General features: G+C 42.1%; 1 protein-coding gene across 7 annotated transcripts in view; it reads left to right on the plus strand.

The window, feature by feature from the left end:
- Positions 1-852: 852 nt before the first annotated feature.
- Positions 853-22,544, plus strand: part of CCDC112 (coiled-coil domain containing 112) — a 244,661-nt gene continuing 222,969 nt past the window's right edge. For 2 of the 7 annotated variants that reach the window (XM_086323263.1, XM_086323272.1), the window contains exon 1: positions 1,087-1,222. The gene's annotated coding sequence lies outside the window, so the exon portion shown is untranslated. Of the gene's footprint in view, positions 1,223-18,724; positions 18,843-22,544 lie in introns of those variants that run through there. The other 5 variants (XM_086323267.1, XM_086323264.1, XM_086323266.1 and 2 more) reach the window with 5 other exon arrangements.

Genomic DNA, 22,544 nt, shown 5'->3' on the forward strand with positions numbered 1-22,544 from the left:
GCTTATCAATCATTATATTTTGGTGTAAGTCAAGGAGTGGAGTGGTATAAAGTACTTGACATCGCCAAAAATATGAATAAGATAATTTTCTTGGTGGCTCAGATGGTAAAGAATCTGCCTGCAATGCAGACCTGGGTTCAATCCCTGGGTCAGGAAGATCCCCTGGAGAATGGAATGACTACTCACTCCAGTCTTCTTGCCTGGAGAATCCTATGGACAGAGTAGCCTGGTGGGCTACAGTCCACAGAGTTGCAAAGAGTCAGACATGACTGAGGGACTTAAAGCCCCAGTAAAACAATTAGAATATATTTTGTTGTAAGTCAAGGAATAGAATGGTTTGAGATATTTGAATTGCCAAAAATATGAATAAAAGGTGTTATGGTCTATCACTGAAAAATTACTTAACAAAACTTCCCAGTAATGTCTTTTCTAAAGTGAGGTTTACTTGATTTATTTTAGACATTTGAGCCTTATTATTTTTTTCCTTTTCCAGAGGAAGATTTTGTTAATAGCAGTCTCCCTTTTTGTTTACATAATAGCCATATTAATTGATCCTAGGATTGATACTTCTAAAATACTTTTATCCATATAAATGAATGGGTTTGTAGATTATAAAGCTTTATAAGGATACTTGTGATAATACTTGGTTCTAAAAGTTAGAAGGTACCTCTGTTTTATATATGTCTTTTAAAAAACAAAATATTTAACATGCTCATTACAAGGATTCAGCTGAAGACAACTGAAAAAACTAAAATGACACACAGCTTAACAGAAATCAAAGAAAGGACAGACATCTAAGGAATAACCAAGGCAACACAGTGAAAGAGGCTGACAGTTGGAACCCGGGTTCTTGGGTGGAGGAAGACCTGCTCTAACCGCAGTTTCTCGGCAGGCACTTAAAGGTTGTGGGTGTTTCTAGAATTTAGTAGTGTGTGTGTTCTGAGGCCTGTCGATGTTGGGTTCGATGTTGGGTTCTACCAGGCTCTACGTGGAGAGCAGGTGGTCCTGACGTCACGCAGGTGGACCCACTTGCCCTCCAAGCAGTCCAGCCCGACGTGAGCCTGGCGTCCACGTGGTGCTGGTGCAGGCCTGAGGAGCTTCACTGCGCACGCGCTGCGATGGAAGCTGCCCGGGAACCCCAGGGACGGACCTGGAGTCTTCACGTACCGTTCCCGCTGCACTATGGATGATACCCCACTCATTTGGAAAGCTCTGATGCAGGGTAGGCAAGAATTTCCTTATCTCCAGACTTCCCCGGGGGTCACCAGCTCCTACTGGAGCGTCTTGGTCCACGGGCTGTCGGCCCCTCCGCTGGGGGACGTCCCATTCCTTTAAAGGAGTGGCTGTGGGGTCTTGGATCCAATCGGTCACCTTGATTCTTTAATAGCAAAAGTAATACCAGTTCAGTATTCAGTCAATAATATTGAGTTCCTGCAGTAACAGACATTGTCAAACGATTGTTTTACTCACTGGAAGATTTTCAAAGATGATCAAAAAGAAACTAATTATCCCATACCTCCCAGTTATACACAGTTAATGCTTTAGTATTTTTTATTTTTCTGTTTTCAATCTTAAGTTCTTTCAAGACAAATTCTAAGTAATAGATTGTAGCTAAAACTCGGACAATTCTGAAAATAGAGTTAGGTCACAATGAATTTAGATGAGTTGTGACCTGTTTATACTGGAGTGTTAAGGCAAAAGTAGGCATATTCTCCATGCCCTTTCAGGCTAATCTTCACAAAAAAAATCAATTAGCAAAATGAGTCCACGTTCTTTGTCATTCGGTAACAATTCATTCCTGTTTATCTCTGAAATAGCTGATGTTAGGACAGCTTCTAGTCACGTAAATATAACTTATTAAAGAAAATATGGAAACTTTAGCTACATAAACAGCTTATAAAATACATTTAATTCTTTCTGATTTTTAACAGATGAATTACACAAATTAGTAAGAGTTGTAGAATATTTTTATTTCTATGAATATACCAAAACTTTTTTTTTTTTTTTTTTTTTTTTTCTTTTTTTAATTTTAAAGTTTATTCTACTTAGCAATATGCATTTAATGTTCATCAGTATCATTGGGTATGTTGATAGCTCATTTCTTTTTATTTATTTATTTATTTATTTTTTTTTTTAAATTTTATTTTTTAAAAAAAAATCACATGCTCCCCATCCTGAAACTTTTAAAAGTTTTGGAGTAATTTTAGATTTACAGAGAAGTTGCGAAGATAGTACAGAGTTCCTATATACCCTTTTTGACTTAGCAGCAGCAGCAGCAGCTTTGCCTAATGTTCACACATTACATACATGGTACCTATTTGTCAAGATTTTGTTTGTGAAAACCAAGAAATTAACATTGGTATAGTGGTATACTAAATGTTATACCAACTATTCACAGCTTTCAACTAATGGCCTTTTTCTGTTGCTGGATGACATGTAAGCCACCACAATTGGATTTAGTCCTTGTGTTTCCTTAGCCTGTTAACAGTTTAGACCTTGAAGTTTTTGAGTACTACTGGTCAGATACGTTGTAGAATGTCCCTTGAATTGGATCTGTCTGATGTTTTCTCATGATGTTAGTGGGATTGTGATTTTCTGGGGAGGAATACGACCAGAGACGAGGTGCCCTTACCTTGTATCACACCAGGAGTGCGTGGCACCGACAGGACAGCACTGATGATACTAACCTTGATCACTCGGTTAAGATCGTGTCTGGTGGGTGCCTTTATTTGAGAGTCATATTTTTCTATTCCATAGGCTGTTCTTTAAAACTGAGTTGCTAAATCCATCCCTTGTTTGAGGAGGAGAGGAATTAAGCTCCTCTTTCTTGACAGAGGTGTCTATGTATATTATTTCTAATGGAAAGGAAGTTTGTCTCTTTTCCCTCATTCAGTCATTTTTCAGTTATAGGCTCATGGGTATATATTTTATTTTTTTGTGGTATAATTAAATGCTGTGATTGTTTTATTGCTCAGATTGTTTCAGCTTTGGCCATTGGGAGCCATGCTGTTTGGACATGACCCCCTTTTTCCTCCTTAGCCTGCCTTCCTTTCTGTAAGCATGCCCCAGACTCATGTTGTATTTTTTCTGCCCCAGCCCTAGAATCCATTTCTCTAGAGCCCTGTTGTCTTAACTGGAGAATGGAATTTACAATCCAAGATTTGATTGTTGGGTGTACTTGTTGAATGTATATTTACACATGTAAACACACATATCTTTAATTATTTCTGTATCTGTATGTATTTAAAATAAACCTGAGTTCAGACTGACATCTCCTACACCCGGTCTGACAGCACAAAAATTTTTTTTTAATTTAAATTTATTTATTTTAATTGGAGGCTAATTACTTTACAATATTGTATTGGTTTTGCCATACATCAACATGAATCTGCCACGGGTGTACACGTGTTCCCCATCCTGAACCCCCCTCCCACCTCCCTCCTTGTTGAATGTATATTTACACATGTAAACACACATATCTTTAATTATTTCTGTATCTGTATGTATTTAAAATAAACCTGAGTTCAGACTGACATCTCCTACACCCAGTCTGACAGCACAGAATTTTTTTTTAATTTAAATTTATTTATTTTAATTGGAGGCTAATTACTTTACAATATTGTATTGGTTTTGCCATACATCAACATGAATCCGCCACAGGTGTACACATGTTCCCCATCCTGAACCCCCCTCCCACCTCCCTCCCCGTACCATCCCTCCGGGTCATCCCAGTGCACCAGCCCCAAGCATCCTATATCATGCATCAAACCTGGACTGGCAATTTGTTTCTTATATGATGTTATACATGTTTCAGTGCCATTCTCCCAAATCATCCCACCCTCTCCCTCTCCCACAGAGTCCAAAAGACTGTTCTGTACATCTGTGACAGCACAGAATTTGTTACAGCTTCCTCCCTTTGCTTCTTCGAACTTCTTTCTCTGTCAATGACAAACCTAAGTCTCATTATCTACAGTTTGTTTACTTATTTTTTCAGCTCCAGTACGCACATGAAGTACTTTTAAAATGGCTAACGCAGTATCCTTGTGAGAAATTTACCTGTTAGAGTACAGTGCTCATTCACATTTTGTTTTCTACTTTTGTTGTTAGCTTTATAGTATTTAGTCAAAATTCTGTATCCCAAGGTAGCACCTTTTATCCCCACAACTTTTTTAATGCCTATTTAGTAACAGACATCAAAGAGAGTAACTTTAATGTTCTAACTAGAAGTTATAGCTCTCTAAAACAAAGAAGTGTATAAAAGACATAATGTATAAAATGTTAAAGTAAAAATATATACATTCAACCTCTAACTAAAATTGCCCCCTTTTTCCTGTCTCAGCTGATTGTTCAACCAAGCTCACTACAGTATCTTTTCACTACTTTTGCTGATTTCGCTAGTTTTTTTTTAATGTTAAATTTAGAAATTGTGATTACTGAAATAGAATCAAAATGTCAGTTGGTGAAATTCATTGTCTGATATTTTGAGTAGGCCTTAAAAAATGAGGTGATGTTTGAGTATTGTTAGAAGTAGATGGGAGCAAGTTTAGAGAAAAGTCGTTTATCTTTTTAAGAAAGATTAAAGGAAATTATTCTCCGTGTTTAAATACCGAAACACTTTATTTGTGCTAAAAGCCAAAATAAGGGAGTTGCTGATAACCACCATAACAGTTTATAGATCTGTGGTGAAGGCACCGGCTTTTCTATAGACCCCATCTACCTCATCTGCATGCAGCAACATGACATCAAGTTTAAACTTCCCTAGCTTACCAATGTCGGAGAAGGCAATGGCACTCCACTCCAGTACTCTTGCCTGGAAAATCTAATGGACGGAGGAGCCTGGTGGGCTACAGTCCATGGGGTCGCTAAGAGTTGGACACCACTGAGCGACTTCACTTTCACTTTTCACTTTCCTGCATTGGAGAAGGAAATGGCAACCCACTCCAGTGTTCTTGCCTGGAGAATCCCAGGGACGGGGAGCCTGGTGGGCTGCCGTCTCTGGGGTCGCACAAAGTCGGACACGACTGAAGTGACTTACCAGCAGCAGCAGCAGCCTACCAATGTACTGAAAGTTTAGGGAAAAGAGTCCTTATGACCGAAGGGAAAAAAATACGGGAGGAATTTATCGTGTAAATTCACACATTCAGTAAATGTGTTGGCCATGCAGTGAGTGAGGGTATAAAGACAAATGATACAAGTCTGCCATTTAAAAGAGCAATATTTTTAAGGAAGCAAATGAAACTCTTTCAGCTGTATTCTGAAGGGCGGAGGGTTTTTCTGACTTTAGGTAAGAAAAGAGAAAGATCTTGAATTAAAATTGCTTATACGTTACCTTGTACACTTAAAAAAATGTCGTTCATATTTTTAAGACTGGCTATTTCATCTTTTTATCAAAATGAGGTTTAGAGGAAAAGCACATAGCCCACTGACTGTTCCTCATCATTTTGACCTCACTGTTGTGTTAAAATTTGTACTTTGTATTTTATTTTGCAGTTTGTCCTTTTCCTTACATAACATTATAGGAGCTGTCCTTTGAGTGAGTGAGAGAATGTGTGTGTGTATGTTTCCAAGCAACGTCTTTTGTATTCTGAACTTGTTAAATCTGGCCTGTGCTGTGCATTCAGAATTTGTGCTCACCAGGATTGAAAATCAGTCAGAGCCTAGCAGGTTCATTAACAAGATCTATTCTCTGAAGTCTGGAATTTCAAAGAAATTTTATTTTATTAAGACAAGGAATTGGCAGAAGAAAAAAGTTGAGTGAGGGGTCAAAAATAAATCTCACAGTTTTAACCTTTTGCTAATCTTTTAAGCCATCTAAAACTGTGTTTTAATTTTAAAACTGATCCAGAAAATTTAACTCCTCAACTACCATTAGAATGGGGGAAATTTGGTTTGAAAACAATTTTTTTCCTTTTTTCTATTTCGTAACCTTTGTTTATAGTCTGGGCTTAGTGTTATCGCAGGTGAAAATGATTTCAGGATATTAATCAAATGAGAATGTCTGCCTCGGAAAACTAAGTTGCTGAGGAAGATATTAAAGAGGATGGGACCCAAGTGTGAATATTCTGATCAACAATAGTACATGTGGGTTTTATTTCATTTTTAATTTAATCTGAAGTTGTCTTTTAACAATTGCAGTTTAACTTATTCACACTTACTTTCTAATTCCTTTGGACTTAATTTCTAGCATCTTATTTTACCATGGTTTTTTTTTAGCTTTTATTTCTCATTTGCTACTTCAGGGCGATTGTTTTCTGTTTCTTTTTCCCTCTATCTGTTTGGAAGTTTTGCATCCCATTAGAAAAAACAGATTTTTAGTGGCTACCTTTTCGTTTTTAACACGTGCACTGGGTTAAATTGTGGTCTCTAAAGATACGTCCGCCCAGTACCTGAGAATGTGACCTTATTTGGCTTAAGGTTTGCAGATACAACTAAGGATCTTGAGATGAGATCATCCTGGATTAGACTGGGCTCTAAATCCAGGGAAGAGTGGAGAAGGCAGTGTCAGAGGGGCACAGAACAGAAGGCTGTGTGAGGCTGGGGCAGGGAAGGGCATGGTGCGACGCCAGGTTAAGGAACGCAAAGGGTTGTTGGCAGCCCTCGCAGGCTGGGGCCAGGTTCTCAGAGACCCCAGAAGGAGCCAGCCCTCTCGACACTTTGATTTAGCACTTTGGCTTCCACAGCTGTGAGAGAATGTATTACTGTTGTTTTCATTACATTTGTGGTAAGTTGTTATGGCAGTCCTAGAAAACTAGTCCAGCGTGAGTCCTGAGCTATGCATACTGTAAGGACCTTGGGGTGTTTTAACTCGTCCTTTCTCATCTTGTTGTTTAGTTTCTAAGTCGTGTCCGACTCTCTGTGACCCCATGGATTGTAGCCCACCCGGCTGCTCTGTCCATGGGATTTTCCAGGCAAGAATACTAGAGTGGATTGCCGTTGCCTTCTCCAGGAGATCTTACTGACCTGGGATTGAACCCACGCCTCCTGCATAGGCAGGCAGATTCTTCAGTGTGAACCACCTGAAAAGCCGCTCTTGTCTTCTGTTTGTTTGTTCAGTTGCTAAGTTGTGTCCGACTCTTTGTGAACCCATGGACTTCATCACATCAGCCTGTCGTGTTCTTCACCATCTCCTCAAGTTTGCTCAAACTCCTGTCCATTGAGTTGGTGACGCCATCCAGCCATCTCATATCTTCTAGGTTGTTACAAATCTGAGATAATTGTCCACCTTGGTTTAACCTCCCTCCCATCCAGATGAATCGTTGTGTTGTTTTAGTTTGTACTCATATATACTTATTTACCAGTCTTATTAATAGTACTACTCATTACTTGGGCCCCATTTCTTTTTGAGAAAATTTGTCTTCTTTGTAAAGCACTTCAGATATTTAAAAAACATATATTAAAATACCTTTAATATTCTTCTGTTGTTAGTAGGGGTGGGTGTTGGGTATTATGTCTCACTCTGACAGCTTGTCCCTCAGCATTTTGAAGATACTATTACATTATCTTTTGGCCTCTAATGTTGCTGTGAAGTTCTGTCATTCTCTGTCCCATTGTGGTAATTATTTTTTAAAATCTCATTTGCATTGAGATTTTTCTCTGTCTTCAGCATTTTGCTGTTTCCTTCTTAAGTGACTAGGTTGGGATTTATTTACTTAGCTTGCTTGTGACTCAGCATGAGTCTTCAGTTTGTGGGCTAGCATCTCACTTCAGTTATGGAAAATTATCCATGAGTGGGCTTCCCTGGTGGCTCAGCTGGTGAAGAATCCACTTGCAATGCCAGAGACCTGGGTTCAATCCTGGGTCAGGAAGATCCCCTGGAGAAGGGAAAGACAACCCACTCCAGTGTTCTTGCCTGGAGAATCCCGTGGACAGAGGAGCCTGGTGGGCTCTATGGGGTGGAAAAGGGTCTGACACAACCAAATGACTAACACACACATGTATCTGTGTGTATTGACTCTTCCTCAGTCTGTTTTTTCTTTCCTTCTGGATCTCCTATCAGACATATTTTTAGACTTATCTGATTGCCTGTCTTTTACTTTTTCTCAAATCTTCAGTCTCTCTGTGCCAGACTCTGATTTTCTTAAACCTTTCTTCCAGTCACTAATCCTGTCATTTCTATCTAATCTGCTAACACAACAGTGAAGTTGTAAAGTTTCAATGCCTGTATTTTTATTTTTAGAAGTTCTGTTTCGTTCATGATTTCCTATTCCTTTTTCAGTTTCTACCTACTTATCGCTTTACACGCTTGTGCTCTGTCGTCCCCTGTAGCCATGCCGCCTCGAGTTCCTGGCGTGCCCGCTCCCCTGTGTCCAGTGCTGCGTTCTTCGGGGCGGCTCCTCCTCCTGGAGGTTGTAACGGGGCTTTTGTGGCTTTCTTCAGCATGCAGTGTTTCTGCAGGTGGAAGACCTGTGTGTCCGGGGTTTTGTGAGTTGCCCCACGGAGCAAACAGCGCTCCAGAACAAGTTTTTATATTGAATCTTCGACTTGGGCACCCTATAGGAAGGGCCCCTTCACTCAAGGGGAGTGTCTCCTGGGTTCCTTACAGTCTGTGTGGAGCTCAGTTCCAGCTTCCTGTCTGACTGGGACTCAAGCAGATGCCTCTGTGGGTGCGAAGCCCTCAGCCCCTAGTCGTTAGACATCCCTGCCCCCGTCAGTGTCGCAGCAGCTCACGCACTTATGCTGTGGCTGTGAATTTCCCTCTTCTGAAATTGAAGTGCTCTCCTTTCTTCGCAGCTCACCTCTCTATTAGAGAGGTGGGGGAGGTTTATCTGCCGGCCGCTTCCACGTGTTTGGAGTGAGAGCGGCCTGCCCTGAGCGCACCAGCCTGTCCTGCCTCATGGTCTCCAGTCCTGTGCTGGGTCACCAGTATCAGAGTCAACTAAGGGGTTTTCAGTTTTAGAAATTACAGTTGAATCAAGGGTATTTTTATGTTGACATTCTCCTTAGAAGTCAGTTGCACTTTGTTAATGGACCAGGAAAGCATAGGATTAGAATTGCGACCCTGGGTATGCCCACGGAGTTCTGTTCTGAATATGAGCGGTGTTTTTCCTCTTCCACAATAGAAACCGAAGTTGCTTAGAGCAACCTGTGCTCAGGCCAAGACTTGGGGCTGAAAACCTTTGAGCCACAGAGCAGTCTTCACTTCATAATCACAGACTGTAGGCTTAGCTCAAGTGAACCCTGCTGCAATTTCCAGGGCAAAAAGGAAGATGAGAGTTTGTATAATGTGTTTTCTCTGATTTACTGGAAAAATTCACTCATGGGTTATTTAAGGGTACAAAATACATCTTTTCTTTTTCTTTTTATGTATCTGAAGCACGTAGTGTTTCATGATTGTATGCCTCTAGCAATGAACTAGTATCTCCAGATACCTAAAAGAAGAAATGTGTATTTAATGTATCCTTTCATCATAAACATTCCATTAAATGTGTGTTATATATTGACCCATAAGACACTCCATTTAATATGCACATATAAAAATACAAATATATATATACACATACATACATAGATGTCTATATGTGTTTGTGTGTGTATGTATATATAGAGAGAGAGAAGAGAGAAAGATCCTTCCCAAAGCATGATTAAATATATGACTAAGAAGTAATGCACTTTGTTGGGCTGTACCAACAGCATCACAGATAGGATATTTGTTAGACTGCTTGTGTTCAAGTCAAGGAGTGACTTAGTTAGTTATAATGCAACCCACTACAGTACTCTTGCCTGGAAAATCCCATGGAGAGAGGAGCCTGGTAGGCTGCAGTCCATGGGGTTGCTAAGAGTCGGGCATGACTGAGCGACTTCACTTTCACTTTTCACTTTCATGCATTGGAGAAGGCAATGGCAACCCACTCCAGTACTCTTGCCTGGAGAATCCCAGGGACAGAGGAGCCTAGTGGGCTGCCGTCTATGGGGTCGCACAGAGTCAGACACGACTGAAGCGACTTAGCAGCAGCAGCAGTCTTTAGCCCTAGAAAATGAGAGGCATTCAAAGGTCAGGTGTCTAAAGTTGGGTCCGTCAGATGGGAACATACTTTAAATAATTGTGAGCACATTTGTTTTGCTTGCTTGTTTCCTGGTTACACAGAAGCCCAGGACAGCGCTGCAGCCACAGGGAAGAGATGGTAAATTACCCTGGTTATCAAACAGCTGAGAAAATAGTTTGGCTCTGGTAGTAAGTGAGAAACTTATGTTTAGAAAATAAAGCTTATTGGAGATCTTTTACTGCGGTAAATTCATTCAACATACCTTCTTTGTAACATAACATTATAGTGTTAAAAGATTAAGCGTTAATTATGGATGTTCAGTTTTCTTAGGTAGCTACTGAATACTGCCTTTTCAAGAAATGTAAAATTTCACGTGATTTTATTTATTCATTCAGTTAGATTCTACAAGTCAGGTCAATGGCAGTGATGAGCAGAACACAAAATTTAAAACAAATAATTTATTGGAGCGTAAAGATTAATACATACTTGATGCATGCGTATCTGTTACTAGCCCTGTGACCTTGAGCTTCAGTTCCATAGTTTTCATGAGAGTTAATAATGCCAGCCTCACAAGATTTTTCTGAGGAGTAAATAGAGAATTTCAAATGCTAAGTAGAATACCTGGCACATAATAATTTTTTTTTTAAATAAATACAAGTAGCTGTTAGTATTTTTTGGTGGAATAGTAGATAACAAATGCTGGGTTTATTTGTATTTTAATGCTCAAACTTAATAGGTACAGTGAGGTTATTTTATACTTGACCAAAAATGTGAATTTTTTATTTTATGAACTCCAAAGCATAAAACTGAAGCGTGCAGCTGGTTTTGGAGTCTAGTAAGTTGTGCTTTCTTGAGAGATGAACTTGGAAGGTATAGTAGGAGGAGAGAGCTTAGAATTAGAGAAGCTTCATTCTTAATTTTGAATCATGAAGAGCCAGGCTGTGAGACCTAATACACCAAAATTCGGTAATATCTGTGAGATCAAGCCCTGCAGTAGCTGGTCCTGGAATGAGAAATGTGCCTAACTTTTCAAAGCTTTGCTTTGAAGGATCCCAATTGTATTGTCTTTCAGACAGGGAGACCTGATTTCTAATTCTGCATATAAGAGGAAATTGGCCATATTTTCAGAATTATGAGCAGATTCCTAATGTCCAAAGGGAATTATGTTCTGTCTTTTATTGCCTGTGGGAGGGGTGTTGCTAAGAAACAGAATTCCTGCTACATTCTGAGGAAGGCAGTTTGTCCTTTTAGTGATGCACTGAGAATAAAACACACTGAAGACAATGTAAATTCAAACTCTAGAGCTGTTACTATCCAAAGAAGACTCTCTTTCTAGACAGCTAGCTGTAACTCATCTGATTAGGTAAGGCTCAGAAAACAAACCTTAAAAGCTTATATGTTGACACACTAAGAGCATGTGTGGCCTGCCAAATCATTCTTTTATGAGTGTTTGAAGGATGAAAGAAAATGACCTACAGTTTGAAGGCTGAAGGAAGCAAGCAAGCACCGAGGACTTCCGGACAAGCACCGAGGACTTCCGGACAAGCACTGGGCTGGACTCGGTTACAGTCGTACCTTGCTGATGCTCCGTGATAACCTGCCAAGTCGGGGCCATAATTTCCACTTTACATATAAGGGGATAAGTTCATCTGAAACGACCAGTCTCAAGGCCATTGAGTGTCATTACTTGCAACTTCCGACTTACGTTTTCTCACTCCAAGTGCAGAGTTCTTGCCACTACACTTACCATCTACTGGCTTCCATTTTTAGAGACTAAAGTAGGGTCAGAGTAAGACCGCAGCTGCAGGGGAGATCAGACAGAGTCTGTGATGCCAGGACACAGGCCTAAATATTCTGGAAGGCCTCGATTTCTGGTTCCCTTGGCCACTAAAGAACAGCTGCTTCCTCATATTTCATCCTCTGAATTACTGTACCCTCAAGTGAATAGGAATTTTTGGCAGAGATCTTTAAGGTACAGAAGTCAGGGAGGTACTGACAGCCTACCAGTGGCCGTGTGGTCTGGTGCCATAGGAGGCTCTCTGAAATGACGGGCCTCTCAGGGCCCACCCAGTTCTGTGTCTCACATACCACCACGTTTTCAGACACCTGTTCTCGCCTTTTTGGCACTCAGGTAAGCTTTCTCTATTACGGTAACTGGGGTCACAAACAGTTCATGGAAATAAACAGTAGGAGAATTCATTCATCCAGCAGGTATTGATGGAGAGCATGCCACGTGAAAGGCAGTGTCATGGGAACTGGGAATCAGCAGGAAAGACAAAGTTCCTGTTCTCAGGGGGCTTATCTTCCAATTGAAGAGAGACATACATATGATTTCAGATATTCTTATGTGCTCTTCAGGAAACAAGGGCAATGTGGAGGGATGGAGATTGAGTAGGGACGGGAATGTGGAGGGGTTTAGAAGACTGGTCTGTAGTTTGGTCCGCTGTTTGTGCTGAGACCTGAGGGGTAGGAGGGAGGGAGTCGTACCACCCTCAGGGGACAGTGTTTGAGACAGAGATAATAGCAGGGTAAGGTCCTGAGACGGGTGCTCCAGCCTGGTTATTTAAGGGGTGGCAAGGACACAGGACCCGGGTGGGAGGGGCTGGCATGTGTGTGGTATCGGCCTGCATGGCTGCATGGAGGAATCTGGGTCTTCTTTGGGGTGTGATGGATGGGAAGTCACTACAGGGTTCTGACCTGTTATTGAATGATGAGTCTGGCCGCTGTTGGGAGAATCAGTTGTTTGAGTGGAAGCTGGGAAACCTGTGGAAGGCTCTTACTATAGTCTGGATGAAAGATGGTGGCACCGGTAACAGGCCTGGAAATGGAAGGATGCAGGCTAACGCTTAGAGGTAGTTCTTAAAGGACTCCTGATGGACTGAGTGATGAGTATGAGGGCAAGGAGTCAGGGACTCTATAAACAAATGCTTGGCAACTTGTAACTTTCTTAACAGTTGTAAAACAGAACACCCAGTCTTTTCTGCCACTCTCTGAAACCCAGCAGCAGTGACTGGCTGTACACTCTACTTGTGAGTGATGATGAGATTTTTTAAACTGAAGCTTTAAGTGCTTTCTCCTTTCATTCCTGCGCTCATGCAGTCTGTACGCCCAGATCAGGCCCAGAACGTACCTTCTATGTGCACTTCTGGAGACCTTTGTCCCTTTGTCCTTAATGTCGGGATTTAACTGGTTGTAAGGTGGGAATTTCCTATGGTCCTGACTGGTAAGTTTGGGGTAGTCTAGAAGCCCAGTCTCTTCTGCAAGTGGGTCCTAAGATCCAGACCCAGGAAGCAAGTGGTATAAATTCTGTCTCGAGGTCACCCTGATTCAAGGCAAGCACACGTGCTGTGAAGAAATCACAGCAGTCCTAGGGGGTGAAAGGGCAGGGAGTAAAGGAGATAGGGTAGTTAAGGAAGACCCCTCTTAGGACGTGAGCTTTAAGCTGACGCATGAATATGGGAAAGGAGGAAGCTATCATGAAGATTTGTGGACAGAAGTTTTGGGGCAGAGGACACAGCAAAAGTAAAGTCCTCGATGGGAAATCAGCTCAGATGTTCCAGAAGTAGCAGGAAGACCAGGGTAGGAGAGTGGTAGGACAGAAGTTCAGAAAGAGGAGCAAAGGAGCATGTAGTGCCTTTGAGGCCCTGATTCAGTTCAGTTCAGCTGCTCAGTCGTGTCCGACTCTTTGTGACCCCATGAACTGCAGCACACCAGGCGTCCCTGTCTATCACCAACTCCCAGAGCCTACTCAAACTCAGTGTCCATTGCGTCAGTAATGCCATCCAACCATCTCATCCTCTGTCATCCCCTTCTCCTCCCACCTTCAATCTTTCCCAGCATCAGGGTCTTTTCCAACAAGTCGGTTCTTCACATCAGGTGACCAAAGTATTAGAGTTTCAGCTTCAGCATCAGTCCTTCCAATGAATATTCAGGACTGATCTCCTTTAGGATGGATGAGTTGCAGTCCAAGGGACTCTTAGAAGTCTTCTCCAACACCACAGTTCAAAAGCATCAATTCTTCAGCACTTAGCTTCCTTTATAGTCCAACTCTCACATCCATACATGACCACTGGAAAAACCATAGCTTTAACTAGACTGACCTTTGTTGGCAAAGTAATGTCTCTACTTTTTAATATGCTATCTAGTTTGGTCATAACTTTCCTTCCAAGGAGCAAGTGTCTTTTAATTCCATGGCTGCAGTCACCATCTGCAGTGATTTTGGAGCTCCCCCCAAAATAAAGTCTGTCACTGTTTCCATTGTTTCCCCATCTATTTGCCATGAATTAGGCCCTGATTAGGAGTTTGGATTTTTATCCTGAGCATGATGAAAACCACAGGAGGGTGTCGAGTACAGAAGTGATGCAGTCAGATTCGTGTTTGAAAATGCCTCTGACAGCTCTAGGGAGAAGAGATAGAGAGGAGCTAGGATGGAGGGAGGCAAGGTGGTAGACGTGGACAGATTTGGAATATGTTTTGGATATGACTGATACATCTTGTTAAAGTTTTGAATATTAGATATGAAGGAATAAAAGGGAATCAAGGATGCCTCCTAAGTATTGAGCCTGAGCAACCAGGTATATGTATGGTGGTACCATTAATTAAGATGGGTGAGTGGAGGTGGAGGGGGAGTGGAGGGCAGAGTTCTGTCTGGGATATGTTACACTTGGGATCTTATTGGACATCCAAGAAGAAATGTGAAGTGTAGTCCAGTCTGTAACTCTGGGGAGAGACTGGGGCTGGAATATAGCCATCAGGGTCGAGATGATGATGTTTCAAGTCATGGGTCTGGCTGATTTCACCTATGGGGAAGATCTCACCTATGGTCTTGCCTCACAGGCAGGATTCTTGAGAACTCAACTTTAGAATGGAAAATGGAGGCTGAAAAGGAGACTGAGAAAACAGTTGTTAGGATCCTCCAGACAAACAGAATCAATAGGATATGAATGTATAGAGAAGGAGCTTTATTTGTTTATTTCAAAATGTAAACTTTTTATCTCGTATTGGGGTATAGCTGATTCACCAGGCTTTCTTGCTGGCTCAGACAGTAAAGAGTCTGCCTGCAGTGCAGGAGACCCAGGTTTGATTCCTGGATCGGGAAGTATCCGTGGAGAAGGGAATGGCTACCCACTCCAGTATTCTTGCCTAGAAAATTCCATGGACAGAGGAGACTGGTTGACTGCAGTCCACGTGATCGCAAAGAGTTGGACAGGACTGAGCGACTCTTTCACAGCTGCTTAACCACGTTGTGGTCTTCAGGTGAACAGTGAAGGGACTCCGCCATACAGATACCTATATCCATTCTCTCCCCAACCCCCTCCCATCCAGGCCGGCACATAGCAATGAGTAGGTCCTTGTTGGTGATCCGTTTTGAATATAACAGTGTGTAACTGTGTACATGGCCTTCCCAAACTCCATAAGTATCCCATCACCACCCCCCACCACCACCTGGCCGGCAACCATAAGTTCATTTTCTAAGCCTGAGAGTCTTTAGAGACTAGAGATTTATTGTAAGGAATTGGCTCACACAGTTGTAAAGGTTGGCAAGTCCAAGTGTGCAGGAGGGGCCAGCTGGTCAAGACTGGGGTGAGCTATTGGTGCAGATCAAGTCCCAAGGCTGTCTGCTGGAGAATTCTCTTTCACTTGGGGGAGGGTCATGAGGCCCACCCACATTAGGGAGAGCAATTTGCTTTACTGATTAAAATGTTAAACTAGTCTAATGTTAAACCTATTGATATAAATGTTAATTCCACTCCAAAACATATAGAAAGACACAGACCAAATATCCAGGCATCCTGTGGCCTAGTCAAGTTGATGCATGAAATTAACCATCACAGTGGTAGTCAGGTAGGAAAGTGGGTTTCTTGACTCTTGATACTTAACACTTTCTTATGCATATGTATATGAGCTGAATAGAAGTGGCAGAGAAAAATGGCATATTTGAGTCTACTTTTCAGCAAGAAGCATAAGACCCTGAAAGAGACTGTAAAGTCCAACTTTCCATCCAATTTTTCGATCTCGGCTAAAACATTTGCAGTGCTAAGGTGCTCACTACTTCCTAAGATAAAAGATTCTGTTAATTTGACTCTCTGTTTCTTAAGACAAAAAAAGTTATCCTCACGTTGAGCACAAGTCTTCCTTATGAAGCCTGCATAGTTGTCAGCTTCCAGGCAGGTAGTACAGACGTGAAGCTGCCAGATCACCCCTGCCACGGCTTGCGTCAGTTCTGGAGCTTTGTGGAGTTTGGAGAGCTTTATCAGTCCTGGAACACAAGGCTCTTTCTCCCCCGGACACCAACATGCCACCCAGGTAGCTGGGTCAGGATGGATGAAAGTATTGTTTATCTGAAACCACTTACCAGACACTCAGGCCTTCCTGCTAAATCTGCCGGCTGCTTCAAACGGTGAGCATGTTCCCAGATGCCTCTCTGGCCCCACCAGCTGACATCTGTCAAAGCTGAAGGCTGTCAACCCTGACAGCATACATCTGAGCCAACTATGGACATGCTGCTTTTTTTTTTTTTTTTAATTTCTCAGCCTATGTTTAGGTCAGTAGAAGTGAATAGATTGGAAGAAGGAGACACGTGGTTTAGCTCCAAATCCCTGTGCAAACATTAGCTCCACTCTCCCTGGAGATGCTGTAGTTGGGGGGACCACACATTGCTTCTGCTTTTGTTCCTTGGTGACACATTCCCTTTTTATAGCCAGTGGACTCAGCTTTGCCCTAATACCAGCACCATTTTTATAAAAACGTGTGCAAGTTACAACAGAGACATCGATGAAACAAGATGGTTTCTTTGGGAGCGAAGCCCTGGATTGTAAACACATTCCAGAGGCTGCCAGATTTCCGGTGCTGGTGGAGACACAGGCCTCAGAACTGTGCAGATGCCACTCTACTAAGAATCGTTGATTGTAAAATTGACCACAGGCCTAGGAGAGAAAAGTCATATAAGCCAAAGGAAGAGGATAGGACAGGATTAGGTCCAACCGCTTTAAAGTCTTGCCTTCTACCCGAATAAATGAAAGCTCTTAGAAGAGAGTAGTGCTGGTGGAGGAGGGGACTGGCTCAGGTGTTCAGAACCCTGCCGGGCAGTCTCTTCAGCCTGCTGTCTGCAAACACTTGGGTGTGATGCTCAGGCAGAACATGCGTGTCCTCCACTCCCACATTCATCCGTTGAAACCTTATCCCCAGTGTGATGGTATCAGGAGGTGAGACCTTTAGGAGGCAGTTAGGTGGTAAGGCAGAGCCCTCATGAATGGGGTTGGTGTCCCCAGAAAAGAGACCTCAGAGAGCTCCCCACCCCCTCCACCCCGGGAGGACACAGTGAGAAGACCACCTCCAGTCTTTGTACCGGGAAGCAAGCCCTCACTAAACAGAGTCTCCCAGAACCTTGATCTCAGATGTCCAGCCTCCAGAACTGTGAGAGAGAATTTCTGTTGTTGATAAGTACTCAGTCTCTGGTATTTTATTATAACAACCTAAACAGACCGATACATATAACATCTTTTGTCTCTTGTTTTTTTGGAAAATGCAGTGGCCATAACTTTTTCGACATGTTGTCAAAAAAGGGCAACACATCAAAAGAGGGCTTGGTACACAAATAATCACCAATGATATGTTTGATTATTGAGTTCTATTAGGAAACTGGGGACACTACTGAACTGAGGTCTGGCAAGCAGGAACCACTCTGGGTGTGAGTCTTTATTTTCTTCCCTACAAGGCAGTGTTCACCCTTCAAATCTTCCCCAACCCCAGCTCCCCTCACAGGATAATAAACTTTGTCCATCCAGTAATTACAGATGCACCTCAGCATTCACACCTCTTTCCTCAAAAACAGTTTCTCGCAACATAAATACTCTGAGAACACTTATGCCTTTTGTAGAGTTTGTAGTGACATCGGGCTATTCAGTTTTGTTGATTCAGTTGTGAACTTGAGAAGAGGATGATAGCTCAAATATCTTTTTAGGCACATATATTCGCGAAGACTCAGACTGACTAACATTTTCACATATTTTGAATACAGTCCTGAACTTAATGAACCATAAATATGAAGGGGTAAAAATAATAAATGCAATAATAAAGAGATTCCTATGTACTGATATCTCTTGGTAGTAAATTGCGCTCTGTTTATGGTATATGCATAGTATATACAGTTGGCCTTCTGTGTTCACAGGTTCACATTCACAGAGCCAACCAATTGTGAATAGAAAGTATTCAGAATAATAATTCCAGAAAGGATCAAAAAGCAGCCCTTGAGCTTGTTGTGTCCTGGTGACTACTTCCATGGCATTTACATTGTATTACATACTATAAATAATCTAGGGATGATTTAAAGTATACGCAGGAGATGTGCATAGGTTATAGGCAAATGCTATGTATGCCATTTAATACAGTATAAGGGACTTGAGTATCTGTGGATTTTGCTGTCCAGGGAGGGGTCCTGAACCCAGTTCCTTGCAGATACTGAGGGACAGCTATATGTATATTTGAAATTAAAAAAAAAAAAGACTGTTATTATAATCCCACTGTCCAAGTGTAACAATGACTGAAACTTTGTTGTGTTTACTTTAGTCTCTGATTAGTGGAATTATTAATACCACATCAAACAACTTTCCTTATAAGTCAAACTTTCCCTGTATAATTGTGCTGTTTCCAGCTCTTGGCTCACAGTAATGATCTATTAATAGTTAGAAAGAAGCTAATGTGATTTCATTGGTTTACTTCGTTTAAACAGAATCCTCTGTGTTCAGGGGCAGGTAGCTTTATTGGCATGGCCCTTCAGGTCTGAGCGGTATGTGCGTTGTTTAGAAAAAGCAGCTCCTGACCACACCCTATTGAACTTCAGGGTTTCAAGATATGTCTGTAAGTACAAAAAATGACTGAAGTGATTATTTGGATTTTAAGAGGTTTTTTGGGGGTGGGGGTTGTTAATTTGTTTCTTACCTTTTGCCTTAATGATCAGGCAGAACTGTTTTGAGATCTGAATTATCTGAGTAAAAAGTTCTTCAGTTTTCTGTTAATACTAAGTGGCATTCACTAACAAGTGGAAATGTTCCCATGGTGTCAACCTCTAGGCACCCTTTGGATATGCTACTTTTCTTTTTAGAAATGTGCTTATGCTACAGATCCCGAGGCCAATGATTCCTTGTCCTCTGGGACAGTCCGAACAGGTGTATAGATAAAGGGGCAGAGCTCTGGGCCTCCCGATTCTCATGGAAGGTGCCGTAAACTGGTTTACTCAGCACGCACTCCAACGCCCTTTTCTCTTGACTCCTGATCAGAGAGGCTGCAGAGCGGAGCATGTCTTTCTCACCCTTCTGGCCCCGAGGGCTCTCTGCGTGTGATGCTGCATCAGCTCAATCCAGGGATCTGTGTGGGACGAGGAGTGCATGCAAGCTGGCAGGCAGTGGGAGTGGGAGTGGGCTGGAGCGCGGTTCTTTTGACAGGCGTGGTGCGAGAGGCATCCGCTGTTTTGGGGCAGCTGCGGCAGCGTTTCTAGCGTTCGGTCTCTGCAGATGTGGATTCAGTGCATTGGCGGGTAGAGAGGCCTGTGTTCTGCCAACACAGTCACATGCTGTGGGGTGGCTTTCTTACAGTGTTTAGTTCTCTGTTACTCCCGGATTCCACAAACTTCTAGGAGTTTTTCAGTAACCCCTTTTGTTTACCCTAAATAGAAATAACTCTCTTGACCTTAAATAAGAATCAGGTTGTAGAATGGCATCTCTGGTCTTGAACCGTAGTAATTCTCCGCTGTTTGGATTTCTTGGATAGAAAAAATTTCCCCAAAAATATTTTGGAATTTCATTAGTGTGGCCAACGTTTCTTTTTCCAAGAAGAGATATTGACAATACAAAGTGAATAATTTGCTATCAACCATAATTTACCTGAAGAAATACTTTTGAAGACTTAAAAAAGGAAGGACATAGATGCAGAAAAAAGGACAGCTTTTAAGATGAAAAAAATTTGCATTATGAAAAGCCTCACAGAAACATCCTGATATTTTCTTTTATTGCCCTTGGTGAAAGGTATTCTTAGGAAGTCACCGGGCAGGACACCAGTGGTCTAGAAGGAGTCCACACACGCCAGCCCCCCGCTGACTGTTCTTGTGTTAGTATTTATTTATTTATTTGGCCGCTCTGGGTCTTAGTTGCAGCACATGGGATCTCCTGTCTTGTTGGGGCATGCGGGACTGCGGGATCTTTACTTGCAGCATGTGGGTTTTACTTAGTTCCCTGGCCAGGGATCAAACCCAGGACCCACTGCATTGGGAGCTCTTGGAGTCTTAGCCCCTGAACCACCAGGGAGGGCCCGCCACTGATTTTTTTTTTTCGGTGCATGAAGTTTTCTTGGAATCCAACCAGGCTCATTCACAAATGTTCCTTCCCTAGGGCTGTTTTCATGGGCAGCAGCAGACGTGAATAGTCATGGCCGTGACTATCAGGCCTAAGTCTGAAATACAGCTATCAGGTCCTTTAGCAAAAATTTGCCAACTCTGAGTGACTTGTAAGACTCCTTCTATCTGGAAGAGTCTCAGAACCTTGAGTACTCTCTTTCAGAGCAGATCCTTTGTATTCCCTAGAATCGTTGGGGAGTTCACTCCTTCAGCAAACTTTGATTGAATATCTGTATGTGCAAGGCTGTCTTCTAGACGCTGGGACACAAGAATGAATTGCAAAGACAGGTTCTCTAACCTCACAGAAATCATGTTCTAAGCAGAGATGGATGCTAAACAATTACATGAAAAAATGAACAAGACTATTTCATTGAGTAATAAATGTTTCCATGAAAATAAAACAGGTTCGGTGATGATGAAGACTGACCCAAGAGGAGGATTAGTGTATTCAGTTTGGGGGTGAAAAGAGCGGGTAATTATCAACTCTCATGTTACCTTATGCTGAATGGGTTAGACCATAAAGGTCCTAGTTGTAAATCACGTAGAAGCACTTCTGCCTGGACCAGTACGTACTTGTGAGTGGCGCAGAAAAAGGAGATGCAGAAACAGCTAATCCAGAGAATGTAGACACAAGTTACCAATAATATAAGTTCCTCGACCTGAGGGAAATAGATCAGATGACAGAGAGCTACAAAACTAGATCCTAGCTCTAGGTTTTAGACTTTTTTCCTGTATCAGGACACAAAAACAAGTTTAAAATCAAAATGTTTTACTCTGCACAGAACATTGTGGTATTGTGTTTGAGTTGAGAGGGACATGTAATTTCTCGTACTTTTCTATACTTTATGTATTTTTGTAAGGCCACTGTGGTGAAGGTGGGGACATTCTGTGACCAGGTTGAGAATCTCCTAAACAGAAAATAAAAGGTGATGCTAAACTGGCAGACAGGAGATTTATAGAAACCTTGTTCTCTGGAGAACTGTGGTTTCACACTATAAGCGATTTCATTTATTTTGTTGGTATTTCTCATTATTTAAATAATAAGGCATGCTCTTCTACCTAATTCAATGACACAAAATAAACCAGCCTAATTAGACTCATCTATTCCAGCCTGAATTTCTGGTCGGTCAACTTTGGAAAGCAAAAAACAAAACCAAAAAGTCTGAGTCTGCTTTTCTGAACTTTAACACTGGTATAATACCTTTTCAGGAAGGGGAACACCTCTTGTTTATCCTTTGATCAAATTCCTCAGATCATAACCAATGCTTAAATACAGTCTTGACTGGCACCCTGCCATGGGGCTTGGAAGTGATGGTATAGAGTGGACTTGAAGCCCCTGATCTCTTGCTTGTTTTGAAACAGAGAGCCCCGTATTGTAAAAATGGCAGAGTTCTTACGGTCCCTGGTTGAGCATAGCTAATTCCCAATCCGTGGGAGCATGTTTGTATTACAGTGATCCTAATTTACCCATAAATAAATTATTCTCCTCTGAAGCCCATAATAAATATAGTTTTAATTGCATGCCAACTGTTAGACCCTAAAATTAGATCGCTTCGGTCCTCCTTTGCCAATGGGAGGAGGTGTTCTGGAATATTTGAGTGGAGATGTTCTGTGGTTCCAGAGGCACTTTGGGAGAGAGGAGAGGCAGAGATATTCTGGGTGAATGTCTGAACAGATTTCAGTTGTAGAAGCCTGATTTCTGGGTCAGACAGAAGCCATGTTCAAATGTTATTCAGCCATTTGAAGAGTGGTATTCCAGCCATGCCTTTGATCATCTTGCTTCTTTTGAATCCCCAGGGTCCATTTTCATAGAGGAATCCAAAGAGGGTGAGTCAGAAACTGCCCTCCTGCCCCGTCCAGCTTTTAGTCTGCCTTCATTAGCAGAAACAGTACCCATTAGAAAAGATGTTTGTGCCCTGGTGACGAAGAGCCTTCAAATAGAGTCACTCTCTAAGGGGAAATGTAGGACAATCTTACAAATTGACTTGGGCACAAGGGAATATAGGCCATGTGTGAAATTAGGTTGGCCCCAATAGAAGTGAGGTTAAGGCGCTTGGGGGGAGAGTCTGAGCTACCCCACCCGCATCCGTACCCCTTCCCAGTCCCCTCCAAGCAGAGCAGCTTGCAGGAGCTGAGTGACTTCAGGCAAGTACTTAACCTCCTGACACCTG

Source organism: Bos grunniens, chromosome 10 (assembly GCF_055505025.1).
Source record: "Bos grunniens cultivar Pamir isolate PY7600 chromosome 10, Bosgru_T2T1.0, whole genome shotgun sequence".
Taxonomy (NCBI): Eukaryota; Metazoa; Chordata; class Mammalia; order Artiodactyla; family Bovidae; genus Bos; species Bos grunniens.